The 10,004-nt window shown below is 33.1% G+C and overlaps 1 long non-coding RNA gene across 1 annotated transcript; it reads left to right on the top strand.

Moving 5' to 3' along the window:
• Window positions 1–953: 953 nt before the first annotated feature.
• Window positions 954–9,801, top strand: LOC130051879 (uncharacterized). The gene is made up of 3 exons (XR_008800141.1): window positions 954–1,251; window positions 5,995–6,065; window positions 7,878–9,801. It is a non-coding gene; the product is annotated as an uncharacterized LOC130051879 (long non-coding RNA).
• Window positions 9,802–10,004: the final 203 nt, after the last annotated feature.

Below are 10,004 nucleotides of genomic sequence, written 5' to 3'. Positions count from 1 at the left end.
ATTTGTATGTAGTATATCAAACGGTGGATTCTGAGTATGTCCTCCCGTTCTCTTTGTAATTTCTGCTTCCCATGTTCATAAGCCTTTTGATTTTACAAAATGCTGACCTCCTTCTGATATTATTGCATTAAAAAAATTCCGTTTTCCGTCCCGTTTTCAATTCCCCGTCTTAGCAACACCCCAAATGTATAGAGTTATCTTTAGACCCACTACATATCAATAATAATTTTTAATAATGCATGTATATATATATCTTACTGAATTGCATTCATATAATATGGTATACTATTCAATTTTTTTTCCATTATTGAAAGTACTCGCACCTCAGCAGTTAGAGATAAAATAAGAGGTTAAGAGCTCTTTCTGCTTTCAACTTTCTCAGACACTATTTTCTTCAAACAATGTATCTATGCCCAAAAGCGGATCCAACGCCGGCGACCCCACCCCTTGTTCCGTGTGTTTCCCCAGACCTCTGAGACTGTAACCCTTCGTTCTGAAATTTATGGATCCGAAACTAATTGCACATGGTATTTAATCAACTTCGGATATGTACTTTGTGCTGACTCACCCCCTTCCAACTTTTAAAACTTTGTATCAGTCAAGCCGAAGGACTACATCAAAGGGGAGGCGAATTTTATTGATATGTGGTAACTTTCACAGGGGCCTAAGATACCATTTTTAATTATTATAATTAAAAGAGATCGGTTATACAATCTGTTTCGTTTCGGTAGATTTCGTTTCGTTTCGGTGCATGGATTTCGTTTCGTTTCGTTTCGATTTCGTTTCGCACTTTACAGGTACCCAGCAGTTCATGCCCTTAAATACTTTAAAAAATTAAACTTATTTCTTAAATATGCATACATGTATTTGTACTTTAATAATCCATGTTTAGGAAATATTTTCATGTTATATATGTTAATCATATGTGTCACCATGCAATGTTAGATTGAAAAATAAAATAAATACATGTGTATATGCAAGCTAATGTTTCATTAGATTCTTTGCATTTGATTTTAATGTCAAGTTTCTTTTTCATAGTTGACGCAACAGATTATGAGATACAGATGAAACATGCAGGGAACCATGTAAATGATTCTGAAAGTGGCTACCCAGGTGCTGTTTAAGGAAGCTTGTAATAGGAGTGGAAAACCACCCAAAAACTATGTGTCTCAAAATGCCAGTAGAGACATAGAAAGAAGAGAGGAACTAGCTGGGATATCATTATGAAGAACCTAACCTCCTTGGAGTCAAGTATGTGACAAATTATTCATATAAATAATCATCCATGTCGCCATGAGATTGAAATTAACTTTTTAACCACAAGAAATTTTAGGTACTGTATTCTTTTCCTACTAGGCTCCAATTCGAAATTTAACCAGCATTTTTCAATCGATTGCTTTTTTTCAGGAATTTAATAAACTAAGCACCCCTTTTATCAAAATAAATGAGAAGAAAGTGCAATATCAAAAACAAGATTGGAATTTCTTTCCTTAAACATTTTTAAATGAATTATCAGGCAATGTATCATTGGTGGGGGTCATAGGGAACATCTATGCAGCATGTACTCACTATCCAGAGGTCCTCCACCTACAATTTACAGCATTATGTGGCTTGAACCTTAAGACTTAGTGTGTATTTAATTCTCTCTCTCTCTCTCTCTCTCTCTCTCTCTCTCTCTCTCTCTCTCTCTCTCTCTCTATCTATATATATATATTTCTATTTACTCAATCCTGTGTGTAATCATGCTTAGCAACTATCCAGTATGTTTCTGTGTAACATATTCTCAGCCATGCGGATGTTTTTCGTTAGATGTCATTTTTCTCCCGACGAGTGAGGGGAAACCATCCCCTTACGAAACAGCCTGTAGAGAAATAAATGTTATGTGATTGAACTCCATCTGATCATCAATTTATATATATATATATATATATATATATATATATATATATATATATATATATATAATCCAAATAGAAAGAGTTGATATCACACAGTCAAAATAATTAAATAAAAAAGCAGGAAAATATGCAGTTCCAAAATATATTCAAATCGCTAGTGCTTTCTGGATTTTAACATCCATCCTCAGGTGAATACAAATATTGAATACAAAGTTGTTTATCTTATATTGTTGTATATGTATATCTAAAACATTTGGAGATTTCATCACAATGGCTCATCACAAATTAACCCTCTCTCTTCTATATTTACACGGGGGGGGGGGGGGGGGGGGGGGTGGGGATCTGGTATCCCAATAATCACTCCTTCAAATTTCTATTATGTCTCCTTTATTTTACTGACATAAGATTTTACGACCCCTCTCAATCGATCAGAGAAAGACCATAGTTTGTAAGAATATCTGTTCGCACCAACAATATATTTGAAGGAACAATGCATTTTCTATCGTTTTTAAAACCACAGGAACTTTTCATCAATCACTCAGAATGGAAGACAGACTTGCATTGGTCAGTTCAAGTTGCTCTTCAGTTAGGATGTGTGAGAGTAGTTTAAGCAAACATCCCCCCATTTAAGAAATTATGTCATTGTGCTTCTGCACAACTAATCATAATCTTACGTTCTAAGTTTTTGTAGTATGTACCTGGAATATGTCAATATAATTCCATTTTTCTCATTCATAAGAGATTTACCAGTTTTCTAAATATTACGTATGCAACTAATCAGAATGAAATGCTTGACGTGTGCATGTGTAGGTATCAACAGCAAAAAATCATTTTAATTTAATTACCCTTTAATAAGAAAGTTGTGGTCATTTCAGTACCAAAAAATGAAAGAAAGCAATGCACGTTATGTGCATATGTCAATCTGTAATTCTGTTGATGTCATCCAACAGGTATTTGTATCATGTACATATGATTAGCATAATTAGTTTGAATTTCATGTTTGCATCATATATAAGAAAGCTGTGGAGATTTTGAAATTGTCTAATCAAAATTTAGCACAATTGTGCATGCACATGCTGGCTAGTAATTTTAACCATACCAATTTGTAAGTGCCAAGACATACTAAAATCCTCAACTTCAGAAGAATTTAATGAAAAACATAAACATTATGGTCCTTGAAATATAGAAAAAATATAGAACCTTCAAAAGACAGGATATGCATATACTGAGTGTTGGCATTTTTGTATTACACCAATCTATAGATACACATACTATCTACTATGCTGTGATATCAACTCATTCACTTTATTCATAAGAAAGTTACAGACATTTTAGTATTAAATCCAATCAAAATGAAATTTTGCATGCATGTGCAGATTGGTCATTTTGAACATGCAGATCAGTTAATAAATATCTTAAAAATAAAAATCTTAAAAATTACAAGTCTTAATTAATAAATGCCTACAATATGAATATTAAACAATCTCAAAGAACAACATAAAATTTAGACTGATTCCCAAGTTAGTGTACCAAAATCCAATGCATGCACATTCAGACTAAAATACTATCTTTCTGCACATCCAAATGATATACATGTACGTACAATCATCTTAAAAAGATTGCATATAAAGGATCTCTTGTATAGTTATTGAGAACAGAGTATACCCTAAGTTCTGGGAACATAAATATAAGGAATCACTGTCTAGTTTGTCAGGGTATATGAGGTGATTAACAAATTAACGTCAACTGAAAATATGAGAATTCATGCATAACAGCTTCACCGTTTATATAGTTTGCATGCATGTATCATGTTCATGCTTTTATGGGATCTTTGTGAATTATGTCAAGGATTTGGATGATTTGAATATATTATAAAAGTGGCAAGAATGAAAATAACATGTTCTGCCATATTTTTGTTTTCGACAGTGTATTTTATTTTTCAATGCGTTGTTTTACACCAGTTTTATAACGTATGCAATGCAGTGTACACCAGTTTTGGACAAATGAAATTGGCCTTTAGTTTGCTTCATCAATATACAGACTCTATTTCAATTGATTATATATTAATAGTGAGTCTCATGCCAGTATAAGGCAATATACATCTTTCTCACATAATCACTAGTGTGAGACCAACTCAACCCATGTGAGACAGCCATACAAGATTTTTCTGTCTTACACTGCTAAGACATATCTTTGCTTGTGATGTACATATGTATGTCGTATATTTTCTGATTTACATTACACGATAAAGAAAAATAGTTTGTATTGTTTTCTTCAAATTTCAATTTGATATATATTATGTATAGCTTTTTTATGGACAACCTTGGGTTTTGTACTTTACACTTATATTGTAAACCATTTTCAGGTATGCTGAGATCTTCATACTGTGTAATTAATTTTTGCATATATTCAAAGAAGGATTTCAATAATTTTGAATTTTCTCAAAGCTCTTGAATTAAAGTACTGAACTGATAAAATGTGAGAAAAATAACACTTTATTATTTGCTCATGTGGGATAGGGAAATTCCACCTCTGGAACAAGATTCGCTACTTAAGACTCAGCAAAGCCTCGTCCTAGACTGCAAATCTTGTCCCCTCGGTGGAATTTCCCTATCTCCCATCCATACGAATGAAGGATTCCATTTATCACACACATGCAATGCACACGTGATATCATGCCAATATACATATGCATTTATCACACATGTAGCAAGTTTCAATGTTATAACACATCTGATACATGCAGTGAGTTTTATGTCAATATATATTTATCACACACATGCAGTGAGTTTCAGTGCCAGTACACATTTGCACACATGTAATGAGTTTCAGTGCCAGTACGCATTTATCACATGCGTGTAGTGAGTTTAAATGCCAGTACACATCACACACATGTAGTGAGTTTCAATGTCAGTACAGATCAATACACATGTAGTGAGTTTCAATGCCAGTACAGATTTACCACACACATGTAGTGAGTTTCAATGTCAATACAGATTTATCACACACATGTGAGTTTCAATGTCAATACATATTTATCACACACATATATTGAGTTTCAATGTCAATACAGATTTATCACACACATATATTGAGTTTCAATGTTAATACAGATTTATCACACACATGTAGTGAGTTTCAATGTCAATACAGATTTATCACACACATGTAGTGAGTTTCATTGTCAATACAGATTTTTCACACACTTAAACTGTTAAATGAGTTTCAATGTCAATACAAAGTGATCAATTCTTTTGAGAAGCCTGTAGTAACCAACCATGTTGATATCCAAGAACTTTTTAACATTGTTATCTCTTTCTAAAATATTCAAAGTTTATATTTGGATTTCAAAAATCTTTTGTCTCTCAATCAACACATTGAAATTTGGTTTAAAGCATGTTGAATTTAATTTCACAATCTTGATATGATTTAATTGTGATTATTTCAAAAATAACATTCCTACTCACCACCCTGCACCTCAGAAATTAAAATGTAACTTAGAAGTAATGAATGCATTTAAAAAAAAAAGATTTAAAAACATTCAATATTTAAAATGATTGGACCAGTATTTCCTAATGTGAAATAATGTTAACGTGTACTGTGTTGTGCGGCGTGAAGACAAAATGTTAGGTAATAGAATAAGGTTATATTTAACAAAGAAAAAGTTTTTGAACAGGTATTGACCATATATTACACAGATAAGTTAAATAGGCAACTTAATAATTTTCAAATGATTAGGTCACTAAAGATCATTTTGGAAAGATCAAGGTCACTCAACATGTACCTTATATAGAAAAGAACCTTTATTTCAAAAGTTATATATCATTGTGCAAGTCATTTGTTACATGAAGTAGTTCAACTTCATTGGTTAGATGCAGTTTGGGGAAGTAATTACTAATATTCTTGTTATTGGATTTCACTCAAATAGAGACATTAACACTTGCCTGAGTCCCCACATACACAGGGTGGCAGTAACTTGTTTATGTGTTTGGAAAACGCGATATGTATATTACATATTTAAAGTTCATTTACATTTTGTTAATAGTAACTTACAGCAGTACAATTTTTTTAAAGCTTTATCTCTTCAATGTTGTAGACTATATTCAGAGGGAATGCAGATACTGAGGCACCCTAGCTCATCTAGGAAGTCGGGAAGAAAAAAGCGAGGTATTTGTATGTCATAATTTGTATTATATTTTGTTATTCCCAAGCAAATGAAGTTTAGGAGGGTATATTAGAATCGCCATGTCTGTCTGTTGGTCTGTCTGTCTGTCGATTTGTCTGTAGGCATAATTTTGGCTGTACTCATTTTAGGAGACTAGCTAATGGAATTTTCTTAAAATGTGTACACTCTCTCAAATCATAAAGACATATAAAAATCTGCACCTAGGGTTTTCATAATGATTGGACAAAGTTTACTTAATTTAGATCATTTTGTTGTTTCTTTGAAATTAGAAAAATTTTGAGCCTTGTTTGCTTTAACTTAAGGGTATGTCCTGACCTTAGCAGAGGGTCATTTGGACAAGATTACAGATATTTTTATGCCCCCTAGATCAAAGATCGGGGGGGGGGGGGGGGTATTGTTTTTGTCCTGTCTGTCATTCTGTCTGAAACTTTAACCTTGCTAATAACCTTTGAACAGTAAGAGCTAGAGCTTTGATATTTCACATGAGTATTCCTTATGACAAGACCTTTCCGTGGGTACTAAACCTTTTGACCTTGACATTTGACCTACTTTTTGAGAAAAAATTGACACTGGTCATAACTTCTAAATGGTAAATATTAGAGCTTTCATATTGTTCATGAGCATTTCTTGTGACAAGATCTTTCTACTGGTACCAAGATATTTGTCCTTTTGACCTTGGCCATCTTCAGAATTGGCCATTATCGGGGGCATTTGTGTTTCACAAACACATCTTGTTTGTCCTTGCCATAAATTGCAAGATGAGATAAACAGGAGAATAATATACTAGGTGCAGAGGTTGCTTGTGTTCAAAGAATGTGCAACAACCAGCATCAGATGATAATCATTTGGACAAGCTAGGTCAAGGTTTCTGGGTGTGCAATGCAAAATTCTTCTCTATAATGTAATTTTATTATGAAATAACTTTAGAAAATTATACAAGATTAATTAAAATATGATCAAAGAAATGTCATGACCCTGAACACAAGTCATTCAGACAAGTTTAGGGGCACAGTTTAGGAGTTTCAGATTATGAAGTCTTAGAAATGTTAATATTCTAAGTTAGAGGTGCATGGAGAAGTCATACTTGACACAGAGGCTGCTTATAGCCAAGAAGTATGTCATAAACCTTATGCCCAGGTTATTTGTAGAGGGTCATGGTCACATGACTCAAAAGTCAAATGTTCTTTAGGCTGCATCAATTTAATTGCTGGGATTTTGGACAGTCATATTTTTCTGTTACTCTACTCAAAGTTTACTCATGACCAGACTTTTGGACCAATGTCATTTTGGGAAGGTCAGGCTCACTCAGAATATACACCTTATATATAAGGAAAAGTGCCTTATTTCATTAGTTTTTAAACAAGTATGGATCATAAATCGTGCAGATAGGTAATAGGCAAATGGCTTTCAGACAAAGGTCACTCAAGGTCATTTTGTAAAGGTCAACATCACTCAACATATACCTTATATATGATAAAGAAACCTTCATTCCAACAATATATCAACATTTATTGAGCATTGTGTGAATCATTTGTTATTTGAAATAGTTCATTCAGGTGAGATGTATTTTGGGGAGCATACATCAGTTTTATCAATATTCTTATTTTATATTAAATATCTATTGGTAGTTTAATAAAGGTTTAGGATAGAACATTTAAAAAATATATTATTGATTTGAAATCATTTACTTTAAGTTATCATGGTAAATGATAGAGAAAATGAGTTGGACAATCTTTCAAGAAACTGTTGTACAACTGTTACAAGTGATATGTACTGTCCATTCTTTATTACAGCCAATGTTCAGTGCCACACTTGGACCACTGCAGAAAAGGCAGCTTTGTAAAGACAATTTGAGACTTTCATCAAACTAGGAAAAACTCTGGCTCAGGTTGACTGTCTAAAATCCATTTGGAAGGAGAAATCGCTGTCCAGTTTAACATGGTGTCGTGGAAAGTTTGCTGTTAAAAATATTACTTCCTGGCAGAGGTGTTACAAAGAGTTAATCCAATTTTTATGCCCCCTCCATTTGAAAGAGAGGGGACGTATATATTGTTTTACATGACTAATTCGGTCTGTAGAGCAAATCTTGTCTGCTCAATATCTAATGAATTCTTTTGCTTGACTGTTTCCAAACTTGGTACAATGATTGCCCCTGATAGTGAATGAACCATATTAATTTACAGGTCACAAGGTCAAGGGTCAAACTGGACACAGTAAGATATTGTCTGTTCAATATCTTGAGAACGCTTTCCTGACAGACATCAAACTCGGTATACTGGTTTCTTTTAAGAAGTAGGTGGTTTCTTTTAAGAAGTAGATGGTTTCCTTCAAGAAGTATATGTCCCATAATGTCCCATATTCATTTTGAAGTCACAAGGACAAAGGTCAAACTGTACATAATAAAATATTGTCCACTGAATATTTAAAGAACCAACTCTTTACCTGACAGTTACTAAACTTGGTACAGCGGTTGCCCCTAGAGAGTAGATGACCCCTACTGATTTCCAGATCCCAAGGTTGAAGGTAAAATTGGACATAGTAAGATACCGTCTGTTCAATATTTGAGAACCATTCGCTTGACAGACATCAAACTTGGTTCACTAATTTTCCTTAAGAATTAGATACCTCATGGATTTTGAGGTCACAAGGTCAAGGGTCAAACTGGACATGACAAGATATTGTCTGCTCAATATATTGAGGACTCTTTGCTTGACAGATATCAAATCAGGTACACTGGTTCTACCTAAGGAGTAGATGACTCCATTTGATTTTGAAGTCACAAGGTCAATGGTCAAAATACTACGGATATAGGTATTGTCTACACAATATCTTGAGTTTGCGTTTCTTGACAGACATCAAACTTGGTACACTGACACATCATAAGTGTAGATATCTAGTATTCATTTTAAGGTCAATGGTCAAACTACTTTGGACATCAGATTTTGTCCATTCAGTATCTTGAGAACCCTTGTTTGACAAACATCAAACTTGGTAGTCTGGTGCCGCCTAAAGAATAGATGGCTCCCATTGGTTTTAAACTCTCAAGGTCAAAGGTCAGGACTCAAATAACTGGTTATTTGAAAATATCTGCTCAGTACCTTTAGAGATCACATATAATGGTTGCCTCTGACTAATAGATACATTGTAACTTTTGCTACAGACATTCTAAATGATCATTTTCAATATTGTAATATGGAGGGCATATATGTTTCTTAAATCTTTCTTGTAAATGGTTTTGATACTAGTTTTATATACAAGATGTATTATCAGCATTTGTCATTCATTGTACACCATACATTGGTTCATTCAAAATTGATAAATATATAATCAACAGCAGTACACATGAAATAATTCTCCATCTATATCTTGAATTGAACAAAAAGTTTAATGGTATTCCAAGGCCTTATATGCATGTGCGATTGAAAGACTGAATGAATATACTAAGATAATATAACAGTATTTAACTAAAACTAATTGCAGTTTAACACTAATGTACTTATAATGTAATTGATAGTACCACGCTCTTACTTGTAACTTGTTTTCATTTATATTCAATAGATATTTCAAGTTTGATAGCTAACTCAAATTTCAAATATGAATGAACATTAAGTGTCTGCTGTTTTAAGACTAAAGAGTAGCTTTATTTACATCATATGAGGTTTTTTGAGCTAAATTGATCAGCTTTGTATGCTTATGAAATAAATATGTACACCTATATTTTGCAATTGATTGTACTTTGCTTTAAAGAGGTCTTAAAATTGGTGTAGTTTTCATTAGGTTTGGACTTCGCAAGTGACAAATTGGATTAGGAGTATTTTTACTCAGTGTCTTCTCAAATACTAATGAAAAATCAAGACAATTTAATAGAGTCTTATAAATTCAGTATCTCTTGATAGATTGCTGAAAGAGTAGTACGAAAG

This window comes from Ostrea edulis, chromosome 1, assembly GCF_947568905.1.
Source record: "Ostrea edulis chromosome 1, xbOstEdul1.1, whole genome shotgun sequence".
NCBI classification, from domain to species: Eukaryota; Metazoa; Mollusca; class Bivalvia; order Ostreida; family Ostreidae; genus Ostrea; species Ostrea edulis.
Note: the sequence above shows the minus strand (reverse complement) of the source record. Positions and strands in the feature narration are given on the sequence as shown.